Below are 7,350 nucleotides of genomic sequence, written 5' to 3'. Positions count from 1 at the left end.
AACGCTAAAGGCGCGCTTCTTGACTTTTGAGTTGAAATAGCGAGTGATCTTCTGCTGATAATGGGCGAGCTGGAGTTGCGAATCTTCTCGTCTTTCATCAATCAAGTCTAAGGAAGTGCAAAGTAGCTCGTGGTTGCGATCCTGGTCGTATGACTAGATCCTATGCGAAAGTACCTTGATCTCCACAGGGAGGACTACCTCACTCCCGAAGGTCAAGCAAAAAGGAGTATGACCCGTAGGAGTCCGATGCGAGGTCCGGTATGCCCAGAGAACCTGGGGGAGCTGTTCTGGCCAGACCCCCTTCGCCTCGTCTAGTCTCTTCTTGAGGCTCGCCTTGAGAGTCTTGTTGACAGCCTCGACCTGGCCGTTCGCCTGAGGATAGGCCACGGAGGAGAAACTTTTCACAATTCCGTACCTCTCACAAAACTCGGTAAATAGGTCGCTGTCGAACTGAGTCCCATTGTCGGAAACAATCTTCTTGGGCAGCCCGAATTGGCAGATAATGCTCTTAACCACGAAGTCAAGGACTTTTTTGGAAGTTATCGTGGCCAAAGGTTCTGCCTCAGCCCACTTCGTAAAGTAGTCGATGGCCACCACGGCGTAACGGACCTCGCCTTTTGCAGTAGGGAGGGCGCCAACCAAGTCGATCCCCTAAACTACAAACGGCCATGGGGACGAGATCTTCTTTAGCTCGACTGGGGGAGCTCGGGCAACCGTGGCGAATTGCTGGCACTTGTCGCACTTCTTCACGTATGAGATCGAGTCCTTGGACAGAGTAGGCCAGTAATATCCTTACCTCAGGATCTTTAAGGCCAAGATTTTCCCCCCAGTGTGATCTCCGCAAAAACCCTCATGCACTTCCTGCAGAATGGCCTTTGCTTCGTCTGGAAGAACACATCGTAGGAGAGGTAGGGAGTGCCCATGTCAGTATAACACCCCATCTACTATAGTATACCTGGGAGCTTGATACAGAACTCGCCGCACATCATTACGCCCTTCAGGTATCTTTCCCTCGACAAGATACACAAGGATGGGGGTCATCCAGGTCGGCCTGGTGTCGATCATCTCGACCTCCGTCCTGGCTTCTTCTATACTTGGTTTTTCCAAGAATTCTATTGGCACTAACCCCATGGTCTTCGTTTCCCCGGAGGTGGCGAGCTTGGCAAGAGCGTCTGCGTTGGCGTTCTGCTCCCGAGGTATCTGCTTGATCGAGCCTCGCCCGAACGCGGATAGCTCAACCTTTATCTTTGCTAGATAGGAAACCATCTTGGGTCCCCGTGCTTGATATTCGCCCAGAACCTGGTTTTCCACGAGCTGGGAATCACTGAAGCACTGGACGGAGTTCGCCTTCAGCTCCTGGGCTATCCTTAGCCCGGCCAATAAAGCTTCGTACTCGGCCTCGTTGTTGGAGGCCTTGAATCCGAATCTCAGCACCGAGTGGAATCTATGTCCCTCGGGGGATATCAAAATGATTCCTGCTCAAGAGCCGTTCTCGTTGGATGAACCATCCACGAAGATCATCCACGATGCCTGGGACGAGGTGACCTGGGGTGAGTCTTCTGTAGGATCCTCCCGGAATCCTGTGCACTCTGCTACAAAATCGGCCAGGGCCTGACTTTTTATAGCAGTTCGCGGAGTGTACAAAATTTCAAACTGACTGAGTTCGATTGCCCACTTTAACAAGCGTCCCAATGCTTCAGGTTTTTGCAAAACCTGCCTTAAAGGGTGATCGGTCATGACGTGTATTGAGTGGGACCGGAAGTACGGCCTGAGCTTTCGCGAGGCCGTGATAAGGATGAACGCCAATTTCTCCATCAACGGGTACCGGGATTCAGCTTTGAGAAGTCTCTTGCTGATGTAATAGATTGGCTTCTGAATCCGGTCTTCTTCCCGTACTAATACGACACTAGCTGCACCCTCTGTGACAGCTAGATAGAGAAAAAGAGGCTCTCCTGCTTTTGGTTTGGATAGTACGGGTGGCTCGGCCAGATGTGCCTTCAGATCGAGGAAAGCACTTTCGCACTCTTCTGTCCATTCGAACTTCTTATTTCCTCGGAGCAGGTTGTAGAATGGCAAGCACTTATCGGTGGACTTCGAAATAAACCGGTTGAGGGCTGCCACCCTTCTTGTCAGGCCTTGGACATCTTTGCGCGACCTGGGTGAGGGAAGCTCGAGTAATGATCTGATCTTGTCGGGGTTTGCCTCGATTCCTAGGGTATTGATGATGAAACCCACGAATTTTCCCGACGCGACTCCAAAAGTGCACTTCTGTGGATTAAGCCTCATGCCATACTCTCGTAGTATCTTGAAGCATTCTTCCAAGTCGGAAACATGGTTATCAGCAGTCTTTGACTTGACTAGCATGTCATCAACGTACATTTCCATGTTTTTTCTGATCTGGTCTGCGAACATTATATTCACTAACCTCTGATAGGTAGCACGGGCGTTCTTCAGCCCGAACGGCATGACCTTGTAACAATAAACGTTAGTCGGGGTCATGAAGCTGGTGTGCTCCTGGTCCGCCGGATTCATGGCCATCTGATTGTAGCCTGAGTACGCGTCCATAAAGGATATGAGCTCGTGCCCCGCCGTGGCATCCACCAATTGGTCAATCCTTAGCAATGGGAAACAATCCTTGGGGCAGGCTTTATTCAGGTCGGAGAAGTCGATGCAGGTCCGCCACTTCCCGTTAGGTTTCGGGACCAGCATGGGGTTGGCGACCAAAATCGGAAACTTGGCTTCACGGATAAAGCCGCATTTCTTGAGCTGGGCTACTTCTTCCTCTAAGGCTTCAGCCCGGGTTGTTCCTAGGCGTCTCTGCTTCTGGGACTTTGCAGGAACACTTTTATCCAGATGAAGTGTGTGCATGATGACACTCGGGCTGATTCCCACCATGTCCTCATGTGACCACACAAACACATCCAGTTTATCCCGCAGAAATCTAATCAGCTCTGTTTTCCTCTCGCTACAGAGGTTTTTGCCGAGCTTGACCATCCGTGACGGGTTCTGCGTATCGATGCTTACTTCTTCGATCTCCTCAATATCCTAGAGCTCGGATCTGTCCTCGCCTATTCGGGGGTCGATATCCTCACTTAAGATGATATTTTCCCCTTCGGCGCTTTGAGGTTTTTCATTCTCACGATCAGCTAAGGGTTCCGGAGATTCCTCTTCACCACCTTGGATGGCCATTTCCAGCTGCCCGGGTTTAAATTTTCCCTTCATGGAAATGTTGTAGCATTCCCTGGCAGCGAGCTAATCGCCATGGACAGTGCATATTCCCGTGGAAGTAGGGAATTTCATCGCGTGGTGGCGGATGGAAGTGACGGCCTCAAAAGCTATGAGCGTAGGTCATCCCAAAATTGCGTTATATGAAGCGGAGCAGTCGATGACCAAGAACTTGAGGAGTTTGGAGACTGTCCGAGGTCCTTCTCCTAGGGTGATCATTAGCTTGATCGTCCCTACGGCCGCCGATCCTTCTCCCGAAAAACCATACAGCATCATGGAGGTCGCCTTCAGCTCAGCGATAGTCAAACCCATCTTCTTTAATGTGGACCGGAATAGGAGGTTCACTGAGCTCCCATTGTCGATCAGCACCCTCCTAACCCTCCGATTAGCGAGCTGAACTGCTACAACCAGAGGGTCATTGTGAGGGAACTGGACATGGCCTGCATCTTCCTCCGTAAAAATGACCGGTTGCTTCTCCAATCACTGCTGCTTTAGCAAGCGCTGCTCTGGGACAAATTCTACTCCATTATGCGCCTTGAGTTCTTTCATGTACCTCTTCTGGGTGCCCCTGCTCATGCCAGCCATATGCGGACCTCCAGAGATGGTGGATATCTCCCCTCCTATCATGGGAGGAGGGCGTCCTGATCTACCTGAGACCCGGGCTGACTGGGCGGGACTTCGAGAGCAGGTCGACTTGCTGGAACCTTATTCTGCACGTACTAAGCCAAGGGGCCAGCCCGGCTGAGAGTCTCGATCTCATCTTTCAAATGCCTACAATCATCAGTATTGTGGCCAACATCGTTGTGAAAGCGGCAAAACTTGGAGGTGTCTCTCTTCCCCTTTTGGTGCTTCAATGGCTCCGACCTCTTCCAGGGGAGGCAAGTAGAGTTGGCTAGCAAGATATTCTCCCTAGACTGGGTGAGCTCTGTATAAGTCGCGTAGACGGGCTTAAACTTGTCTATGGACTTATTCTTCTTTTGGCCGTGCTGGCTACCCTGGCCATTCCCCTTTCTTTTGCCTCCACCGAGCTGGTTGTTCTGTGTGACGTTTTGGGTCGCTGCCACGACCTCCGTCCCCACTCCAGCGGGCTGATCAGGGACCTGGCCGGTCCCTGCAGCTGAGGCTTCGGCCTCCTCCAAGTTGATCCATTCCTGGGCCCTGTTAAGGAATTCGTTCACCGAGCTAACTCCCTTTCTTTGTATATCTTTCCAGAGTTCCCCTTCGACGAGGATTCTAGTCCTCATGGCCATGAGCTTGGAGCTGCCATTCACGTCTCTGGCCCGAGCAGCGACGTTCACAAACCTGCTCAGGTAAGCCTTCAGGGTTTCGCCGGGCTACTGCCTCACGTTAGCCAGAGAGTCGGCCTGAACGCGGGCAGCCTGGGAGGCTTGGAATGCCCTTTTGAAATCAGCTGAGAAGGTTTTCCAGGAGATGGTTGACTGTCTTTTGCTTTGCTTGAACCACTGCCTGGCTGGTCCTGTCAATGTGGAAGGGAATATCAAACATCTCAGCTCGGGGCCAATGTTGTGGGCCATCATCAGGGTGTTGAACATCCCCAGATGATCCGACGGATCTCCATCTCCATTGAACTTGGACAGGTGCGGCATACGGAAACTAGGTGCGTACGCCGTTGCTGCTATGCCGGGGGCGAAGAGCTCCATCTCGTCCCCCGAATCGTACTCATCTTTCACTTTCTCCGACAGGAGCTTCCTCATCAGCTCCTCCATCTGGGTCAGGCGCTCGAGGGTTTGGTCCTGATGTTCTTGGTTATTCCGGGGCTGTTCAACAGCTCCGGATCCATTGTACATATTTTGTGGGTTATTGCCCCTCCTATCTTGAGATAGGTTATTTGGGGCATTCCCACCATTATGTACTTCGGACAGGGCCCCCCCTGAGCGGTTGCCCCCTTGGGTGGCTCGAGGGCTTTGTGCCAAACTTAGACGCTAATGCAGGTCACCGCCAGAGAGGTCGCTCCGGCGACTGGAGGTCCAGTAGCTCCTGTTAGATAGGTTCGGAGTCCGCCTTTGGTGGTGAGGATCTAGGCCTTCGCTCGGCGCCCTGCTTCGTCGGGAGGACCCAGCGGAAGGCGGGCCTCTCCTGCTACTTCCATAGGCTGGAATATCTTGGACGGGCCGAGGAGGAGATGGATATCTTATTGGAGAGGGAGGATGCCTGACCTTATACGCATTCCTGGTTCCGTCAAGACGAATCAAGTTAGGTGGGGGCCTTTCGGCCCAGGCAATCTGCGGGTCCCGCGCCTGGCGATCTGGACGAGGTGCAGGACGACTATTGGGGACGGGCTGATGTTGTGAGCCCTCCCCGGACCTCTTTCTACAATTTCCTTGAGCTCTCCTGGGCACGCTCGAGGCTGGTTGGGAGCTGGGAGTCAAAGTTTTGACCGAACGGCTGTACTGCTGTTGTTCGGCTCTAGGAACTTCTCCGAAGTTTGCCTCTCGACGGTGCGATGAAGGAGTGGAGTTGGCTATCGGAAGTCTATCCGAGCGGCTATGCCTGGACCGATTACCCCGGCGAGACTTAGGAGCCTCGCCTCGCCTCTCTCCGACGTTAGCGTCGGTTGTGAGATGGGGTAGTCGAGCCAGCACATCCTTGATCTGCTGGTTAGCTATTGCTAGCTGGCTCCTCAGCTGAGCATTCTCCATCTCCATCGCAGTGTAATAACATGGGTTCGGATTAGGTGGCCGGGGCGCCGAACTTCCAGTGTCGTCTTGGCCCGCCGGTTGTTTGCCTGGCCGCTGTTGGACTTCAGGAATTTGTTCACCAGGGATGGCAACATGATGAGCCTCCTGCCCATCATGCTGTTCCGTCTCGTTACCATGTCTAGATCGAGTAGTCACCATAGTTGGATGTTTGCGACAGCACTAATCGAACTTACTCTCAATGAAAGCACCAAACTGTTGACGCGGTTGTTCTCCAACAAGTAATTAAGAAAAGAAAGAGAAAGGGATTAGTGCTTATGTTGAACCGAAATAGATGAATGATCTTGGAAATGGAATGCTGACACAAAATACGTTTTTTAAGTGGTTCAAAGGTTAAAACTCCTTCTACTCCACTAGTCAGTATTATTACTATATACTGGGTATTCTTTTACAGGGTATTTCTTACAATAGAGAATCCTACCTCTATTAACTCCCAAAGTCTCCATATTTATAGGAGAAGGCACCTGGGAGTTGGTAAGAAGGTCATCCCGTGACCTTCTTACCTATCATGTCAACTCTGTGACATTCATGATTAATTCCTAAACCTGACACATTAGTGTGGTCAAATCAATAGGTAAAGGGGGTAATGGGCCGCACGGCCCAACCCAGTCGTGGGTGTCTGAATACGCACGTTCCTGCTGCGTGTCCGAGAAGTCAGGGGTATATCAGACACGTGATGTCTGATATATGCACGTTTACCTTGCGTGGTTGACTTTATAAAAGGTCACAGCCTCCAACTCAAGCCCGTACCACAAGCTGGATGATTCCCTCGACCTGTGGTCTTCAGAGTCCAGACTCAGTCCTTAAGCAATCTTGGCGAACCCTTGGGTTACCTCGAGCTAAGGAGGTAGGATCTTATGACGGCAGCTCCAGTCTTGGGGATGTCCACGTGGTAGTCATGATTAGGCCGTATCTCAACTCGTTAATCAGCCTGTGGGAAAATCAGGGCGTACAGCGTTGTTTTTAATTTTTATGTTTTGTGTTAATTTTTGTGTTTTATTTATGTTTGTGGGAAAAAAAATATTTTTATATATTTTGTTGTCTTGTTAATTTTTTTTAATTTGTTCATTTTCATAAAAATTAAAAAAAAAAATTGGTGATATTTTTCATTTTCAATGATAAAATTTTTGATTGAGTTTGAGTTTTGTTCTCTTAAATATATTAATAATTCTTAAGCTTTGTTTTTAATTACAATTTTGCTTGTAACAAAAATTACATTTTTCATAACAAGAACACTCTTATTTCCTATAAGTTTAAGTGAAAAATAGTTTTAATGAAAACCTATTTTCTAAAAGATAAATTGACAATTTAATTAATTACATAAGCTTAACTTTTATCCTTATTAATGTTTTAGAATTATTTTCATTGTGCAATTTTTGAGAAAATCATTTTTATATCACCAATAAAA

The sequence above is a fragment of the Humulus lupulus genome, chromosome 9 (genome assembly GCF_963169125.1).
Source record: "Humulus lupulus chromosome 9, drHumLupu1.1, whole genome shotgun sequence".
NCBI lineage: Eukaryota > Viridiplantae > Streptophyta > Magnoliopsida > Rosales > Cannabaceae > Humulus > Humulus lupulus.
Note: the sequence above shows the minus strand (reverse complement) of the source record.